Source organism: Lithobates pipiens, unplaced genomic scaffold (genome assembly GCF_037356315.1).
Source record: "Lithobates pipiens isolate NorthernLeopardFrog02 unplaced genomic scaffold, aLitPip1_a1.2 Scaffold_8, whole genome shotgun sequence".
Classification (NCBI taxonomy): Eukaryota; Metazoa; Chordata; class Amphibia; order Anura; family Ranidae; genus Lithobates; species Lithobates pipiens.
In genome coordinates this window covers 526,863,407-526,882,615 of record NW_027507903.1, presented here as the reverse complement: position 1 = coordinate 526,882,615, position 19,209 = coordinate 526,863,407, and positions in this window count along the sequence as shown.

The window sequence follows — 19,209 nt, the reverse complement described above, 5'->3', positions numbered from 1 at the left end:
GAGGTCTACACTCCCAATTATAAACCTGAGGTTTCCTCTCAGGAGTAGAGAGAGAGAGATGAGAGACATTATGGGAACTACTGTCCTACGGTAATAACTTTTGACCCAATAGACCACCATCCCCACCTTCTTTAGAAGGGGGCTCATGACCAAAAGGAAAAGTAAAAAAAGGAAAGGGTGCAGCAGGAAGGAGAAGCAGGAGAAAAAAGGACAAGATAGTACATAATAGCAGGAACTATCATTTAAGCTCTGTTAATTTGTCATTATTAAATAAAGGTTTGAAGTTTGCCCCTCCGAAGAAACTTGATAAATTTAAAACCTTTGTTGACATACATAAATTTGGCCATAAATTGAGTATAAAAATAAATTTTTTGAACAACCCCATGACTAGGGGGATTGTGAATGTTTCATGTGAGATAACACACACACACTTAACCTATGCCTCCCTATTTAACCCCCGGGTACTGCCAAACCTTACAGTGTTTAGGGACATGTTGGTTAAAAATCTGGACAGTTTTGAAATTAAAAATAGGTTGAATTTTCATAGTCATTGTGAGATCTCTATGTGAGAGGAAAAATCAAGGTATTCGTCCTGCTGATAAGGGGGCCGAATAGTGTTATTAGACAAATCTGAGTATAACCAAGAAATTGGTAATCTCTTGTCAGATGTGTCTATAAATTAGGTTTTGAACAATGATCTTATTATGCAATTTAAAAAGAGCCTTGATTCTTTGGTTAAGAAACTGTTTAAAGAGGGTATTTTATTACTCCCAGGGTTCCAGTCATATATTACCTGCATAAGATACAACAAATCCCTGACTTTTGCATCTGGACATCCACTTGTGAGTGGGATTGATTCGTTACTTCTTGGGCAAGGAAATATATAGACTTTTTTGTTCAACCACTGGTAACAGAAACTCCTGCCTATCTTATAGATACTTATGACACAATTAATGCTATAAGTGATTTATAGATAGAGGGAGACTTTCTGCTGGTCATTGCAGATGTGTCTTCCCCCTATATTGTTATACTCCATGAGGTTGTTTTTATCTGCAAAAGACAGGGGGGGCGACAGGGGCCAAATTTGCAACCAATGTGGAAATTTTTTTAGCCCACTGGGAGGAGGATTTATGAGTCCCCCTATCAAGAGGTCTTTCTTTGGTGCTGTTACATAGATAATGGATTAATTATCTGGGGTGGCACAGAGGTTGAATTACATCAATTTATTAGCAACCTGAATTCCAATGATTTAGGTATGGTAATATTCTGTTACAGAGTTAACACCATCTGTCTTTGGTAAAGGGTGCCCCCAAAGGGCAATTTCTCAGAATTTGATGTAACTGTTTAGGTCTGGGGGAATTTAAGACACAGTTATTATGCAGAGATTCGTTGATAAGGGTAACTCTGCCCAAAGTTTAGATAACACCACACAATAGGTTGCTTAACTTGACAGGAAGGACCTGCTGTTACCTAGAAAAAAAGAAGAGGATAACTCTGTCTTTCAATGGTCCTTTTCTACCACCTATTCCAATCAGTATCATTTTATTATCTGTCATAGATGCCCTGTTTGTAGGTGCTGTGGATCCAACTATCAGAAACCACGAATCAGACTGAGACAGAAATACAGTTAAATCACACTTGTTTAATAATAATTAAAAAAGGCAAACAGAGTAAACATAGTCAAAACATAGCCAGAGTTCAGGAACCGGAACGGATAGTCAGACGAACCAGAGATGAGTGTAGTAGAACAGCAAGCAGGATCTGGAGCCAGAAGAAATGTCAGCAAAGAAAGTTTTTAACAGGAACACAGGAGAGCATCTCTAGAGATGTGACCAAGGTGAAGGCAGAGATTATGTGAACTGGACGGCTTAAGTAGGGAGGACTGACGAGCAGGATATCATCAACAGGTAAATCACTGTAGAGAGAGGAGCTGGCAATTAGCCGACAGCTGAGCGGCCAGCCCAGAGAAGGAACCAACACATCAACACAGTCAGAACCCAAGTTTTTCAATCTATTGTCACAAATAAAACTTAGAGAATGAAAAGTTTCCTAACTAGTTCCACTAGGAATGTTATTTATCTCCTGCAGTGTTCTTGTGGCCTGCAGTATGTGGCAGGACCAAGAGGATCTTGCAGGTGAGGATAGGTGAGCATCTATTTCCTCAAAAACAGTTTATTCTGTGAAGGTGTGACTAATTTTGATGTCATCACACCCACCAGGGCATCCTTTTTTATGTGAGTAGATAACTAACTTTTAATAGATTGTTTATTCTTATACTGTACCATGAGAACTTTTCTTCCGTTTACATGATTTTTGCAGGCTTTATGGAATGGTGGATTGGTGTGATTGGCTTTCAGATTGCTGCACTGGTGGAATTGTTGCTCCCTTTCATCCATCCATCTGGACAATATATTATTCCAATTCAATTTGTCTATGCTTTCGAGAGTTGTCCAATTGGTCTAGAAGTGATCATCCATCCATCTTTCTGGGAATACATTATCTAAATGTGATTTGATCTCCTATGGTCTGGTAAGTGGCTTGTTATTATCTGCTGGTGTTCACAGTGGGGAAAAGTTTGCTAAACTACAGTATATGGTTCCCCTGGGGTCACTCCTTTTGGTCCTGGATTCACTTTATATTTGGACTTTATTTTAGCACTTTGTGTATATATGTGAACTTTACTACTGTGATTTTGTGTAATTTTTATAAATGTATTCATGCGCTTATCATTTGCAGTTTGTTTGTGAATATTTTAAGAATTTTTATTTGATTGATTTATTCTTTTTATATATTTACTTATTGCACTTTGCACTTTTAGGCAGCACAACACAATTTGTGGGATGTATTTTATGTATCAAATGTGATGATATAGCGAGTGCAGCTGTCATCAATTAGAATTTCATTTATTGAATTTACTTAATTTGAATGTTTGTTTAAGTGACACTTTAGCAGAAGATTTTATTATTAGTTACACAAATGAATACTTCATTTAACTTTTTCCTTTACTAAATCATAACTAACAGAGTGTGTTGAACTCTAGCTAGCCACAAATTAACCTCATATACAACTTACCTAAAAAGGCAATTTTTTCAGTAATGTCATTTTGGAGGCTCATTAGTCCCTCTCTTTATTGTCTATCTTATCTATACAGTCAGTGAAAAGAGGGTTTAGTATATCTGCACTTTATTTATTTCAGTATTGCTATACACATTATACACGGTTTGTACTTTGAGTACTCATGTTAAAGAACAAGTCACTCTTCATCCACTTGGCAAACAACCCAAAACATGGCACAGAAGAAGCCTAATGCTCACCATATCAATAGAGTTGATCAGTTATAATTTATAATCTATTGAAAATGATCTTTCAATATAATAAATACAATTATGAATTTGTTGAAATTTGATTAGATGTTTTTTCACCACAGCTGATCTTTTCTGATGAAATGTTGCTCATTAAAAAGCTACCCAAATAGGGGGGGCGTGGCCTGACGTGCATGGCGGCGGACGTGTCTGAGGCTGGCTCCTGAGACCCACGGAGCAATCCGCCGCCATCCGCACCTCTGCTGCATAATTTTTACCCGGGACCCACACCATCGGGTCCGGGACTTAGTCCTGCATCCCCCCAGGTGGCTATTGCGGGGATCCTTGGACGGCGACCTCCCGCGGATCCTTGGGGAGAATCGGCACTGGCCGCCGCCATCTTGCATCCCAGAGGCCTCCCGGCCAGCACTACATCAGGCCGCTCGGGCAGGTAAGAGACTGCCATCCACCCCCCTCGGCCACACATCCATTGCCAGGAGACACTCCGGGGGTGGTTTTGGGCCCATACGTTGCGCGGGGAAGACGCGGCAGGTTCCGGCCCGGTGCGGCCTAGTAAGGCCTGAGGATCCCCGGCCTTTCCTGAGGCCGCTGCCCACGGGAGTGCTCCAAAGCCGGTCCGGCCTCTTACAGTGACTTTGCCCTGCTACGTAGCCGTCCTGGGGGGCGAGACATAAGGATGGACATGTGAGGACACACTGCTTGGAGCTCTGCAGGAGCTAGCCAGAGAACCAGCCGCAGACTCGCCAGACGCGGTGGAAAATACATGCCAGGAGCGTGCAGACACCGGCGGGCTCGGAGACACCGCCAGGACACGGCAGTGGCAATTACTTTCTTCGTCAGCACGGGCTCGCCTCCCCCGCCACACCGGCCAAGATGGCGCCACAGCGTCTTTCATCCTCTCAAGGTATCACTACACTGGGGATAAGTGGCGCAGCGGGGGCAGCTACATCCCGTCTGGACCCACCCTGAGCAGAACTACCATCTCTGCTGGTCCCCGCCCCTACTTCACCGGCCTCTCCAAACATGGACATTCCCTGCAGTTTAACAGGCGGCGGGGACACAGGGGTTGGAGTGGATGGTTCTTCGCGGGACTTAGTGGCAGGCTGCCGTCCAAGCAGGACCTGCAGGAGATGGCAGCTTCCATAGTCAGTGCCCTGTCTCGCGAACTTCACGACCTGTGCCAGCAAGTGGACACTGTTGATGAACGGGTCACCGCCCTGGAGGCCTCCAGCTCTTCCTCAGAGAACCGCTTGGCTGCCCTTGAGTGTGGACAGCAAGCCCTGCAGCGACACCTGATTGAGATGCAAATCCGTGTAGATGATGGCGAAAAAACAGAAGCCGGAGGAACAATCTGCGCCTCCGGGGCATCCCGGAGGCGACCATGGGACCTGACCTGCATGCTACAGTGGTGGCCCTGCTGAACCAGGTCCTCGGGAAGCCCCCAGGTACTGACTTAGAGCTAGACCGGGTTCACCGGATTCCGGGCCCCAGAGTGGCCCTGTCAGCCTCCAGGGACCAAGGAGCAGCGGACCTGCCCCGCGATGTCCTATGCAGAGTGCACTTCTTTACTGTAAAGGAGGAAATCCTACGTCTCGCATGGGAAAAGGGCCCTATTGACTTTGATGGAGCTCTCATTAGGATCTACCCAGATGTCTCCACGCAAACAAGAGCCTTGCGGGGTCTTATGCGCCCCCTTCTTGAGGTGATCCGAACGGCCGAAGCCACCTACCAATGGGGCCACCCCTTTCATCTAATCATCTGCAGGAGGGGAGCAGAGTTTTTTTTTTGCTCTCCCAGGAGGCGCTCGGACCACCTTTGCCAAGACCGCAGCGGGTACTTCGTCCCCGCTCCCGTGCACCCAGCAGAGAGGACACTAAACGGCATCCACTGACTCCTGAGGACTGATCCTACCCCTGTTCTGGTTTGGGTAAGCAGCCGTACTCTATTTTCATTGCCACTGTATTACTCAGTTCATTCCTCTGTGCCCATGACTCTATAAGACATGAACTGTGGGATGTTATTGTATTTTATATTACATGTCCTTTCCCACGTATCTCATGTTAGCTGTTTGCCTGGGGGTGAGGCTGCTCCTCTGTGTTGGGGGGGGGTCTGTGGGGGGGTGTGGGGGGGGCTGTACCTTCGATGGGGGGGGTTTGCAGGGAGATGGGTGGGTCCACCCACCTACGGCGTAGTTAGAGGCCCTGTGATCTTTCCCTCTCCCCCTGTTGGCCGGTAGTTGGGGTGCCCCTGGTTCCTCCATGGTGCTTTCATTCACCCTACTATTCTCGGGCCTCCCCAGCAGGTTTTGGGGCATTGGCCCCTCCCTCCGCCCCTCTTGCCCCCCCAATTGCAATTGTAGCTGATTGAAGTCTTAGGAGTCACCCCCTTACCTATACTGCCGTGGGCGTGGACTTACCGATCAGCCCCAGAATGCTGACCACGAGGAGAATTTCCCTGCTCTGTTTGGGCTGAACTTGTCTCACTGTCTCCGGTCCCTGTAAGGGGACCTGGGACAGTGCCCTGAGTGGCCGGTTATGTTATGATATGTTATGCTCCTGTTGCCAACTGTTATGTTTGCATATGTTAATGTTATGTTTGTTATGTATTTTTCCTGATTTTAGTTCTTATTGGCTAGTCTCCTGCATCTCCAATGTTACTGAGCTTTGTCTCTTTACTGTTTCTCGATTGCACGTCATCGGGAATCTCAGCGTTCTTTCCCCCCCCCCGTTAGGGTAGGCCCTGGTGAGGACACCTAGTGTGCCCAATCGCATGGCTACAAGTTTGAGTAGCGATCACCGCCGACTCTCCTTCCTCCTTTACTCCCCTCCTCTCCGGTCCCTCTCTCTCTTGCCCCTTCTTCCCCCACTCTTTTTCTTCCCCTCTCCCGGTGATCCCTTTCTCCTCTCTTCCCCCCCTTTTTTTCTTTTCCCTTCCTCCCTCTCCCCCTGTAGTTTCCGCCCACTCTCTTCCAGTGTTTCTGTGGGTTGATCCCGTGTCGTGGGGGGGGGCCTGCGGGTCGGGGGTCTGTGAGCTCCCTTGCCGTTGGTCTCCAGTGCGGTGGGATGGGTCTCCTTAAGGTCACCTCTCTCAATGTGCGGGGCCTCAACACCCCGGAGAAGCGATCACAGCTGTTGACGAATCTGCGTAAAGGTGGGACGCAGGTGGCATTTCTGCAAGAGACGCACTTTTGCGCGGGTTGCACACCCCGACTTACCAATGGGGCCTTCCCCCGGGCTTATCACAGTGTTTCTCCGATCTCCAAATCAAAGGGGGTGAGTATTTTAGTGGCTAAATCTGTTCCATGGTCGTTCGAGGCGCAGCGGACGGACGCACAGGGCCGTTTTATCTTTCTTAAGGGGACGGTTTTTGGTAGACAGGTTACCTTTGCCAACGTGTACTTTCCGAACACTGATCATGTGCAGTTCTTGCAGAGTCTTATCCCTGAGTTGCTGGAGTTTGCAGAAGGGCTGCTGGTCTTTGGCGGGGACCTTAACTTTGCCATGGACCCTGCTCTCGATGTCTCTAGGGGGGCCTCCCACTTGTCGTACGTGCGCTTGAGGTGGCTGAAAATGGATCTCCAGGCGCTGCGCCTGGTTGATCCATGGCGGTTGCTGCACGCGCAAACCAGAGACTATACTTTTTTTTCACAGGTGCATCATACGTAGACTATTTGTTGGTTTCGCATAGGGATCTGTCCGCGGTGGTGTCCACCTCCATCTGCGTTATCTCATTCTCTGATCATGCGCCGGTCCACCTAACCCTTCAGTTGGGAGCGATGTCGCGTCCCCCGCCGTCGTGGAAACTCAATGAGGCCTTGCTCCAGTCAGAGGATACTCGCTAGGAGATCCAGACTGCGTTGCGAGAGTACTTCTCTATTAATGGGGCCTCGGTGGCTAAACCCCTTACTGTATGGGAGGCACATAAGGTGGTGATTAGGGGCATGCTGATGAAGGTAGGGGCTCGTCTTAAGCGGGAGAGGGTGCAGCGCACGGAAGAACTCCTGGCCACGATCCGGAGGCTGGAGACTCAGCACAATGTGCACTTGGCACGGGCTGTTCTTCAGGACCTTCTGAAGGCCCGTGAAGAACTGCGCTCTCTTCTCTTTCAGAAGACTAAACAAAAGCTGGCTTGGGCCCGGCGGACTATGTTTGAGTACTCCAACAAACCTGGGTCCTTGCTGGCAAGGGCATTGCGGGATCCGCGCACCCAGACCTACATTCCCCATTTTAAGTCGGCGTCTGGTCAGAAACTGAGCGCGTCAGAGGACATAGCGGCCGAGTTCCAGGCCTATTATGAAGGCCTCTACAACTTGAAAGGGCCGCCTGCTCCTGACTCCCACGATGTGGAGGGCTTAGCCCCTCGGTCGTATTTAGCTGCTTCGGGTATGCCCTCCCTCCCTGGGGAGGTGCAGGATGAGTAGGAGGAACCCATTTCGGTCGAGGAGCTGGGGGCGGCACTGGCGGCGTCGAAGCCTAGGAAGGCTCCAGGCCCTGATGGCTTCACGCCGACATACTATAAGACCTTCTTTGGGATACTGGGGAAGCCCCTGGTTACTGCCCTCAACTCCCTCACTGAAGGCAATTCCTTTCCGGGGGACTCCCTCAGGGCTCATATTTCCCCCATCCCGAAGGAAGGGAAGGATCCACTGTGCTGTGGAAACTACCGACCGATTGCACTGTTAAATACGGACCTGAAGCTCTTTGCCAGAATTCTAGCGAACAGGTTGCTCCCGCACATCCCTAGCCTTATCCACAGGGACCAGGCTGGCGTGAACCCCGGGACAACACCATTAGAGTCCTCAACTTGATCCACGCGGCCAGAACCTCTAAGCGAGCCCTTCTCTTGCTGTCAACTGACGCGGAGAAGGCTTTTGACCGCGTGGTCTGGTCGTTTATCCGAGCGACCCTGGAACACATTGGACTGCGCCATGCTCCACTGGGTTTTGTCCCTCTATTCAAGCCCCACTGCGGCAGTTAAGGTCAACGAAATGAGGTCTCCCTACTTCTCTATTAAGAATGGTACCCGACAGGGTTGTCCCCTGTCCCCACTGATATTTATTCTGTCTCTTGAACCCCTTCTGTGCCATATTCGGTCAAATACGGACATTGCTGGATATGCTAAGGCGTCGGTTACTCACAAGGACGACTTGATTTTCTTTTTAACGGACCCTTTTACGTCACTGCCCACCCTGCTATCCTCTCTGGCGGAGTATGGTTCCCTCTCTTTATTCCAAATCAATGTAACTAAATCCTCCATCCTTAACATCACCGTGGGGGGAGAGGTGGTTCGGCGTCTACGGGGGACATACCCGCTGCGGTGGGCTACGGATCATATTCGCTACCTCGGTGTAGATGTTACCCCCGACCCGGCGACCCTCTACTTAGCCAATTTTGTGCCTTTGGTGGATTGCTTAAGGGCAGATCTCCTGCACTGGCATTCACTAACGCTGACGTGGTTTGGCCGGTGCAGTGCTCTTAAGATGACTCTGTTGCCGAAAATTCTGTATCTGTTACAGGTGTTGCCCATTTACCTCCCTCCCACCTTTTTCAAGCGGATAGATTCCCTGTTCTGTGCTTTTATCTGGTCACACCGGAAACCACGTCTTAGATTACAACTTCTGCACCTGCCTAAGCACAAGGGTGGAGTTGGTCTTCCGGATGTGAAAGAATATTACAGGGCAGTTCACCTGACCAGGTTGGTGGATTGGCACTGTCATGCGGGGGCGAAGCATTGGGTGACCATGGAGGGGGAGGACTCCGGGGACACGATCGGGAGCAGGCCATGGCTATCGACGCCCCTACCAAGGGCTATACTAGATCACCCAACATTGGGTGGTACCCTGCGGGTGGCGAGGGAGGCCTTTCGGAGCTCGTCAGTGTCCCCAGTGCCCTCCCCTATGGAGCCGGTCCTGGGCAACCCGGATTTTATACCGGGCTTCCAGAGTTCCTGCTTCCATCGTCTGCAGATGGGCAACAGGCGGCGGTTATGTGACTTTATTGGCCCAGATGGTCGACTTACTCCAGAGGCGGGGGCACGGGCAGTGGACCAGGAGACGTGCTACAAAATCACAACCAGGTGGTATAGGGTCCCATCCGTTCTTCACCGCATCTTCCCTCAGGCCCCTGATTGTTGCTGGCGTTGTGGGGAGGCAGAGGGAACCATGTTGCATGTCTTTTGGGCCTGTCCCAAGCTGGTCCCCTTCTGGCGCGAGGTGACCAACACGATCGGTCGTCTGACGGGTGTCTCCCTGGAGGGGAACCCTGCGGCTTGCCTGCTGCACCTGTCAGAGTGATCCATTAAAAAGTATAGGAACTCTTTGACTATTCAATTGCTGAATGCAGCGAAGGCCTGCATCCCTTTGTGCTGGAGATCAGAGAACCCACCGGCTAAGTTTCTATGGTTCTCTAAAGTGAACAAATTAAGAGATATGGCAGACCTCACAGCGACGCTTCATAACGGGGAGGAGGCCTTCTGTGAGACCTGGAGACCATGGCAACATTTCACCTACACTGAGGCTTATCTCCGGGAGGTGGCTATGGACGCCCGTTGAGAGAGGGTCATTATTTTGCTCTTTTTTCTTTTGTGACAGGTTCTTTTGCTTCAGCCTGCCTGAAGTCTCCTTTTGCTTCCTCTACTTGTTCTGTCTCTCTGTTCTGGTCCCTCTCCCTTTCTCTCTGACCCCTCTTCCACTTGTCCACCCTTGTAGTCCCCTTTTTTCAACAACCCCTTCCCCTCTATTTCTCCACCTATTCAGTCATTTTTCTTTCACAGTTAGATTTTGCCGGCTAATCTATGTAGGACGAGGTGGGTTGTGGGCCTCTCCGGAAATGACTAGTTCTTAATAGTGTAAGCTCTGCCCGCCTGGGGCCCGGCCCATCGCCCATCTCCCTCCTCTTCCCTTTCTTTATAAAATAACAAAAAATGTGTGCATCTCACTGTACTGCATGGCCATGCGATGATTACCGCTCACCTGCGTGGGTTCATATTGCCTATTGGTGTCAGAGGTCGTAGAGGGGAATTTAGCCCCCTGTCTGGGAATGCTTTCAGGTTATGTTTAAACCTTAGTCTGGGATGGTCTCTATATCTCCCACCCAGGTGTTATTAGGATGTTTATGTTTTGGAACTATGTCTGTTATATCACTGTTGTCCATGCGCCTGTTTTTTCTTCTTGCATTCAATAAAGGAATTACAAAAAAAGCTACCCAAATAATTACTAAAAAAAATTATATATTTTTTTTCATTAAAGAAGTCCTTATGTCAAATTTTAATCCCCAAAATGGTGAGTTAGTATGTAGTTGATAAAGTTGAGAAGGGTTAAAACTTCTGTTTCTGTCCCCTTAAAGAGATTGATATCACTTCCTGTGTCAATGACACAACAGTAAGCAAAGGGAAATTTCTAACAGTGACATGGATAAAGATAAAAATCCAGCTTATGGAGCTTATCTTGTTTGGGAAGGGGCATTTCCCTCTATGGGATCCTTTGTGTTAAGGAACTTAAAGTGGTTGAAAAGACACAAGGTTTATTACCTTCATGCATTCTATTCAAGAAAGTAAAAAACCTTCTGTCTGCAGCAGCCCCCCCCCCCCCCCCAGTCCACTTACCTTTACCTGAGCCCCCTCTCAATCCAGTGATATCCATGAGCCTTGGCTCTCTGGGGACTCTCACTCCTTATTGGCTTTTGGCAGCAGGGGGAGACATTGACTCTGGCTGCTGCCAATCATGAAATGAGGGGCGGGGCCAAGCCGCTGCTCTGTGTGTGTATGGACACACAGAACCTCCACTCGAGAGCACGCCTGCTTGGGGGGCACTATGACAACTGGATGTCCCTATGATAACGCATTTCATGCAAATGCGCTTTCTCAAGTCACCACTGTGACAGGTGACTTGAGAAAGCACATGTGCATGAAACTCGTTATAGTGACATCCAAACACTCTGGTGTGCGTTCCACCTGACACCATCTTCAGCGGCTCCCAGAGCTCAGATGTCAGTCTCAACCCTGTTTTGACTTCTCTGGCTCTCATAGTTTGGATGACCGGTGCAGATTTGTGATGTCATCTCCGGTTTCTTGAGCTCGTAAGCCGTGTCTCCATAGGTGACTACCCAGGACTTCCAGACACAGCTCCCAGTGGTTCATTCTGCTCACTGCCATGACTCCATCACTCAAAGGTTTCTGGATACCACCCCCACCAGCGGGCAAGTAAACCTCCACATTGCCATCTTGTGACAGGACCTGGGGCAAATAAATGTTTATGGTACATGTTTTATGACAGAATAACTGCCCAGACAACAGTGTACAAACAATATGTTTTTTCCTCATAGGCCACTTTAATATGACTTCAATGACTAATCAAAAAATATTATGTATTTTACTAGATCGGGACTCTCATAAACTTGTTTTCTACCCCAAATGGGCACTGCATATTCTCAAGACTTATTACATCTAAAGTACCTGTGCACAGCATAAATTCTAAGCTCTTTTATAGAGTTACATTGATGTGTTAATCAAAACGAACACTATAGCAGCCGCTAGCGATATTCGCATGAGAATCCGGCAAGCTGGTTGTACACAAGTTGGCTCAGTCTCCTCTCTGCTCCAGCATCCCGCCTCCTTGTCCCCGCTGTGAGTGCGGGTGGGTGAGTGGGGGAAGGAGCTCAGCAGTGGCTGACCAGGCTCATCATCCCTCCGTGTCTCTCACCCAGTGACTAAAAGCCAGCAGGAGGGAGGGGAAGAAACCTGGGTGAGAGACACAGAGGGCATTGCTCTCCACTGATCCTCCTGCTGTCTGGGCCCCTCTGTGTGTCAGGGCCTCCTACAGGAGGACTGGTGGTCCCCCCTTATCAGTGGCCCTGCCTTCAGACTTTTCTAACTTTAGTTTATCAAAGGGCGGTAAAAGCTTTAAGGCTAGATTCAGACTTTTGCAATCCTTTGCATTACATTAGCCCCTCCACATGAATGTGCACTGTATTAAGGCACCCCAGTCATTATGAACAGGCTGTCCACATGACACAATGGACCAGTAAACACTTATGACCCTCTTGTTCATGTAGCACCCTCTAGTGTGCTAGAAGGATAGTGTATTTTGTTTTGTAAGAGTAGGTACATTTCCAGGCTTGGCTGGCAGCCGAGTCTGGGTGTGTTTTGATCTGGGTTGAGAGTCACTCAGAGTAGAGTTGGGTGATTCACAGGCAGCATCACCAAGACCTCCCATTATTATTAGAATATTATTTTCAGAATATTCTAGTGTTTTCTGGAAGGGAAGGAGGCGAGGGGAGGTGGAGCTGTCTGGGATGTTCTGAGGAGCCCCGACCAATCTGGATTGGCAGAGGGCAGGCCTCCTTAAATACCCAGAGCCATCCTAGCTGGGGGAGGAGTTGTTTGTATAGAAGCTGGAGATGGAGTGTTAGGCTGTCTGGGCCTTTGAGGGAGCTCCCCACTCTGGGGGGGTGACCTTAGGCCTGGGGAGTAGACTCAGGCTCGAGTGTGGACAGGACGACCATTCCCATGACACACAGAGGTGTCTTGGACAGGTGGCCACAGGAGAAAGAGATAACAGTGGGCGAGCACTGCCAGGCAAAGTCTCCAGGAGAGGAAAAACAGGTCGCAGCCAAGAGGTTCAAGGTCTGGTTTTCTGCCTGAGGGGAAGTAAGAACTGTGTGCCTGGCTGGGCAGGGTGACGGACAGACTACAACACACAGCAGCCCTCAAGAGGATACCACTATATGAGCAATACAATGCACTAAAATTTAAATTGAAGTACCACACCCCTGCGAAGAGGTCCAGATGCAACCTTACATCATTAAATATCTGAGGGGGCAATACAAAGAATAGTAAATGTGTTTTAGGTCCAAATACATCTTTCTAGTTCTGATGAAGGGGGACATTTTTGGACCCTCAAAATTCAATTGAAATGCAATGGAAATTCAATGGATTGTTCCCCTGACATTTATTGGAATAAAATTGCATCTAGATCTTTTAGCTGTGGTGTGGCACTTAAATTTATTTTTTTATCTACAAAAAGCTGACTCTTATAATTTTCTTTTTGTTTACAAACGATTTTTATTTGGTACATAGAGAGAGTACAGAGAGTAAGCATAGATATAACATAATAAGTGCAATGTATATCAAGATAAACATAGAAAATCACCATAGATACAAAATTTGTACAAGATGCAGTGCATATATATTTCAATATTTTGTGTTTTAATTTGGTAAGGTGATAGGCTAAAGCCATAATAGTGCAGTAAACCGTAGACAATCCTGTATAGGAGACCCAATTTCAGGGAGTATTAAAAAAGGAGGTAGAGTGGTTAAACCAGGGATCCCATTTCTTATTATATAAATGTGTGGAATTCTGTGTGATATGGAATATCTTTTCCATCAGATTAATGTTATTAATTCTGATTTTAAGGTGATCCAAGGGGACGGAATGCGATTTCCAATGAAAGGCAATTAGCCAATGGATTGCGACACATATTGTATGAATCAATCTCATATTGTAGGTGGAAAGAGAGGGGATAGGGGCATATAGGAGGCAATTCTGTAGGGTTAGTTTTATGTTTTTATTTGTGATCACTGAGGCAAAATTTTCTAACTGTTTCCATATGTGTGTAATTTTGGGACAATCCCAGAAGATATGTGAGAATGAGCCCGGGGAATTACAGCCTCTAAAGCATGTACGAGGTGTTGTGGGGTATATTGAATGTAATTTTACTGGGGTATAGTACCATCTGGTAAATAATTTTAGTGCTGTCTCTTTGACTGTGATTGATCTCGTACATTTATGTAGAACTCTTATAATTTTCTATATGATAGTGTTGCTGCTTTTTTACTACTCAAATGTTTTTCTCTATTCGCAGTACAACAATATTGTACCAATCAAAAAAATCCCAGGTCTCACGGTGCATAGAGAATATTCCAAACAGTGGAAATTCTCACAGCTTACCACATTCATAAATTCCAGCTATCATGTTTTCTCTTTTAAGCCACTGTTTTCACTATCGTTTCTATGTATTAAACTATATTTGACAAGCTTTAAGTCTCTTTTTATTTTGCTACATACAGCAAAAAAAACCATAGTCTTGCAATATGTCAATATTATAATAGTTACAGCAAAGTACCCTATTAATATCCTAATATTGAACAGAGTCCAGTTCATTCAGGCTCCTAAATCCCAAACCTCCCGGTATATTGAAATTGTATTCCATTCATTGTATTTGATTGAAGTCAATCACCAGTATTTCCTGCAGTTTTCCACATGTATATATTGTACAAAATCAAGTTTGTAGTTCAGTCCTTTTTCAATCCCTCACTTATTGTCAATGGGAATATAGGCAGCAATAAAGACCTGACAACTTCCCCTAATTTATTTAAAAATACACATATATAGTATATACATAATTTTGACTATGTTGGCATTGGCGATTTTCTTGTGAAACCATTGTCAAAGTCACAATAATTTGATGATGTCTCTCTATTGCAACCCCAGATAATTGTAAATCTTGACAGGGGTTTTAATCCTTCCCCAATCTTTGTGAAATTGGAACAGTCAATGTTTCACAAGAGAACATGTTTTCAGTTTCAGTACTGGGACAGGGGCTATAATGAAAGGGGAATCGTTTTAAAGTGTATATTGGTTCACAGATTAAAAAAAAAACATGTTTAGCTAAGAACACACTTAGACTGGATTCAAACAAAAAGGAACCAACAAACCACGATCATAAATTAAGTGTTTGGCTTACAGTTGCAGTGCAGTCGTATTAACTTGAATGGGCCAGTTCAACATCAGTGCCACCTGTAAACTCCACAAGCAACAATTATACCTGGCTAGAGTTTGCTTGTTCTCCTATTGCCTACATTGGTTTCCTCCGGTCACATCCCAGATGTCAAAGATAAGCTGGTAGGTTAATTGGCTCCTTTCTAATTTGGCCCTAGTATGTATGAATGTGAATTAGGGACCTTAGACTGTAAGCTCCTTGAGGCTAGGGACTGATGTGAAAGTATAATATATATAAAGCGCTGCATAAATTGACAGCGCTATATAAGTACCTGTAATAAATAAAATAATACATATATAAATATATAAATGTGTACAGTCCTGTCCATCTGTATGCTATGATTTAGGTGGGCAGTCATGTTTGAGGAGGGGGCCTGTGTTTACTGTTCCTTGACTGCCCATGGGAAAAAATGCCTCATAGAATATACTCCATCATGCAGTGATTGTACAGTATACCGTATGTCATAAAACAATGTTTCCTTATTAGTTGTGTTTGGTTAAGAAATTTGTTTTTATTCATTTTGATTGGTTAAGCATAGGTTGTACTTTTTTCCTGTTATATTTATAATTGTGACAGTGCTCAACTTTTTTTTAGCTTCATGCCAGGACTACTGTAGGGTACAATAAATGCTGGAGGTCATCTATGCTAAGCACTGAAATAGGCAATCCATTCTTTACAATCCAGAAGACTCAAAGCAAATAAGTGTTTCCTTTCACATGTAACTCATTTAATACATATACAGTATATCCTATTGTTTTGTGTCTGAATCTATTCTTCTTTTCACACACTGTTAAAGCGGGACTGTACTGGGGAAAAAAATATTAAAAGCCAGCAGCTATAAATACTACAGCTGCTGACTTTTAATAAATGGACACTCTCCTGTCACGGGGTCCAGCGATGCCGGCAGCCGAGGCCGATCGATCGCTCGGCTCTCAGCTGCTGCCGCCACCATTCTAGGTGAGGGAATCAGGAAGTGAAGCGAATCGGCTTCACTTCCCGGTTCCCTACTGCGCATGCGCGAGTCGCGTAGTGCAATAGGAATTGTCCGCGCTGTCTCTGGGACCCGTGTGTGTCCCAGCAGACAGCGCGACAGGACAGGAAGAGGCATAGACTCCCACGGGAGTCTATGCCCAGAAGTGAGTGTAAATACCTGTCTTCGACAGGTATCTCCACCCCCCTCCCCCCTGAAAGGTGCCAATTGTGACACCGGAGGGGAGGAGGGTTCCGATAAGCGGAAGTTCCACTTTAGGGTGGAACCCCGCTTTAAGGAGTAAGGTTGAGCAGAAACCTGGATGTTCGGGTTTGACGGGTTCAGCCAAACTTGGCAACAAAGTTCGAGTTCGGGACCTGAACTTGACCCGAGCTTGACCCCGAACCCAAACCCCATTGAAGTTAATGGGGACCTGAACTTTTGAGGACTAAAATGGCTCTAAAAAAGTAATGGGAAGGGCTAGAGGGTTGCAAATGGCAGCAAAATGTTGTTAAGAGCATGGCAAGGGCTTTGCAAACAAATGTGGATAGGGAAATAACTTAAAATAACATAAAATACATAAAAATAAAAAATAATATGCCGGAGGCCCCCTTCTCAGAAGAAGAGGTACAGGAAGTCATTAAGAACCTCAAATCAGGTTCTGCTCCAAGCTCCGATGGTCTCCCTAACCCCTATTACAAGACATTTACCACCACCCTGACTCCACATTTGACACAATTTTTTAACGCAAAGACACAGAGAACCCCACTTGATCCTCACCTAAACACAGCCTACATTGCAGTAATACCAAAACCAGATAAAAACTCAGAAGAAGTCAGTAATTATAGACCCAGCTCCCTCATCAATAGCGACTATGAAATCCAAAATCCAAAAAACCTTACCAAACTCCTTGCAAATTGTCTAGCTTCCTTCTTTATCTGATATGTTCATAAGGATCAAGTGGGGTTCATCCCAGGCAGACAGGGCCCTGATCAGATCAGAAGAGCCATAGACATAGTCTCCATCCTCCAGACAGACTGCCCAGTAGGTCCAAAGCAATCAGGCATGCTTTTATCACTGGACCTTCAAAAGGCCTTCGATTCGGTCTCCCGGCCATACATCTTTACAATCCTTGAACGCTGGGGCTTTGGTGAAAAGTTTATAGGCCTGATCTGAGCTCTTTATTCAAATCCTAAAGCCTATATTAGGCTTCAAGGCCACTACTCCAAACCAATGCATATAGCCAAAGGCACCAGACAAGGCTGTCTTTTATCTCCACTAATCTTTGCAATAGCAATTGAGAAACTCGCCATCTCCTTTCGACGGGACCCCAACATCGAAGGCGTTCAATGTGGCTCTCAGGTTCACAAATGTGGCCTGTTTGCAGACGACAAACACTGATGCCTAGTCACGGATTCCTATCTTAGGGAAAAAGACACATGGTAATTTCCGTCCCTCTCCTTACATTCACACCTAGGGTCGTGGTTAAGTTCCTCCTCTCGGGCACAGCTAGCTCCCATTGGGGGTGTCCAGGGAGGAGGTACACCTCCGACCATTAACAGGAATACTAACCCTTCACTCTAACACTACCATGTCTGTCTAAAATGATTTTACATTTTATATCTGACATGTTACACTCGATTCATCTTGTTGCGCTGCCTGTAACCTTTCCATGTTTTGACTCTTGAAATTTTCAAAAATAAAAAATAATAATCTTGACCTAGGAGGATGAGGTCCATATGGAGTAGGAGGTTGAGATGGCAGTGGATGTGGCGGTGTAGGTGGAAGCGGCGGTGGAGGAGGATGAGGTAGCCAACACTGGTTTTTGTCTCTAATTTTATATTTTTTTAAATTAAGGTACACCCCAAAAGAGTGAGAAAGATCAAAAATACAACAATGGCTGGGTAAAGCCGTATACATGTCTATTCTGCACAAGGTATGGACAAGTCCTGTGGGATCCATGCCTGGTTCATTTTAATGAATATAAGCTTGTCCACATTGGCTCTGGACAGGCGGCTGCGCTTGTCTGTGATAACGCCCACTGCCATGCTAAATATATGTTCAGATAATACACTGGCTGCAGGGCAGGCCAGCACCTCCAAGGCGTAAAGGGCAAGCTCAGGGCATGTGCCCAATTTGGAGACCCAGAAGTTGAAGGGGGCAGACCCGTCATTCAGTACATGTAGGCGTGTGCACACATACTGCTCGACCATGTTGGTGAAATGCTGCCTCCTGCTAACACGTTCTATATCAGCTGGTGGTGCTGGTTCTTGTAGCGTGCTGACAAAGCTTTTTCACATTTTGGCCATGCTAACCCTGCCTTCTGAGGTGCTGGCGGTGCCTCGGCTGCGTTGGTGACCTCTTCCTCCTCCTCTGCCTTCGCCTTGTGCTTCCACTGTGCCCCCGCTGTCAGGTGGGAATGCCACCAGCAGCACGTCTACCAGCGTGCGCTTGTACTTGCACATCTTACATTCATGCTCCAGTGAGGGAATTAAGGACAGTACGTTGTCCTTGTAACGGAGATCGAGCTATGTGTGATGTGCCCACCTTGTGGGCACATCACATATGAGGCGGTAAGCAGGAAGGCTGAAGTTACGCTGCAGCGCTAACAGGCGAGCAGCAGCAGGGTTATAACCCCGAAAGTGCGCACAGAGGCCCACTCTTTCTGCAGCAGTTCTGGCATATGGGGGTAATTTTTAAGGAACCTTGTGGGCACATCACATATGAGGCGGTAAGCAGGAAGGCTGAAGTTACGCTGCAGCGCTAACAGGCAAGCAGCAGCAGGGTTATAACCCCGAAAGTGCGCACAGAGGCCCACTCTTTCTGCAGCAGTTCTGGCATATGGGGGTAATTTTTAAGGAACCTCTGCACCACCAAGTTCAGCACATGCGCCAGGCAAGGGATGTGTGTCAAACTGGATAGGCCCAGAGCTGCTAAGAGATTTCGCCCATTATCGCACACCACCAGGCCAGGCTTGAGGCTCACTGCCACCAACCACTCATCGGTCTGTTATTCCATGTCCCTCCACAACTCCTGCGCGGTGTGGGTTTTTCTCCCCAAACAGGAAAGTTTTAAAACTGCCTGCTGTCATTAACCTGTGGCTGTGCTGAATTTGGTAGTGAAGGTATTACGCTGACCG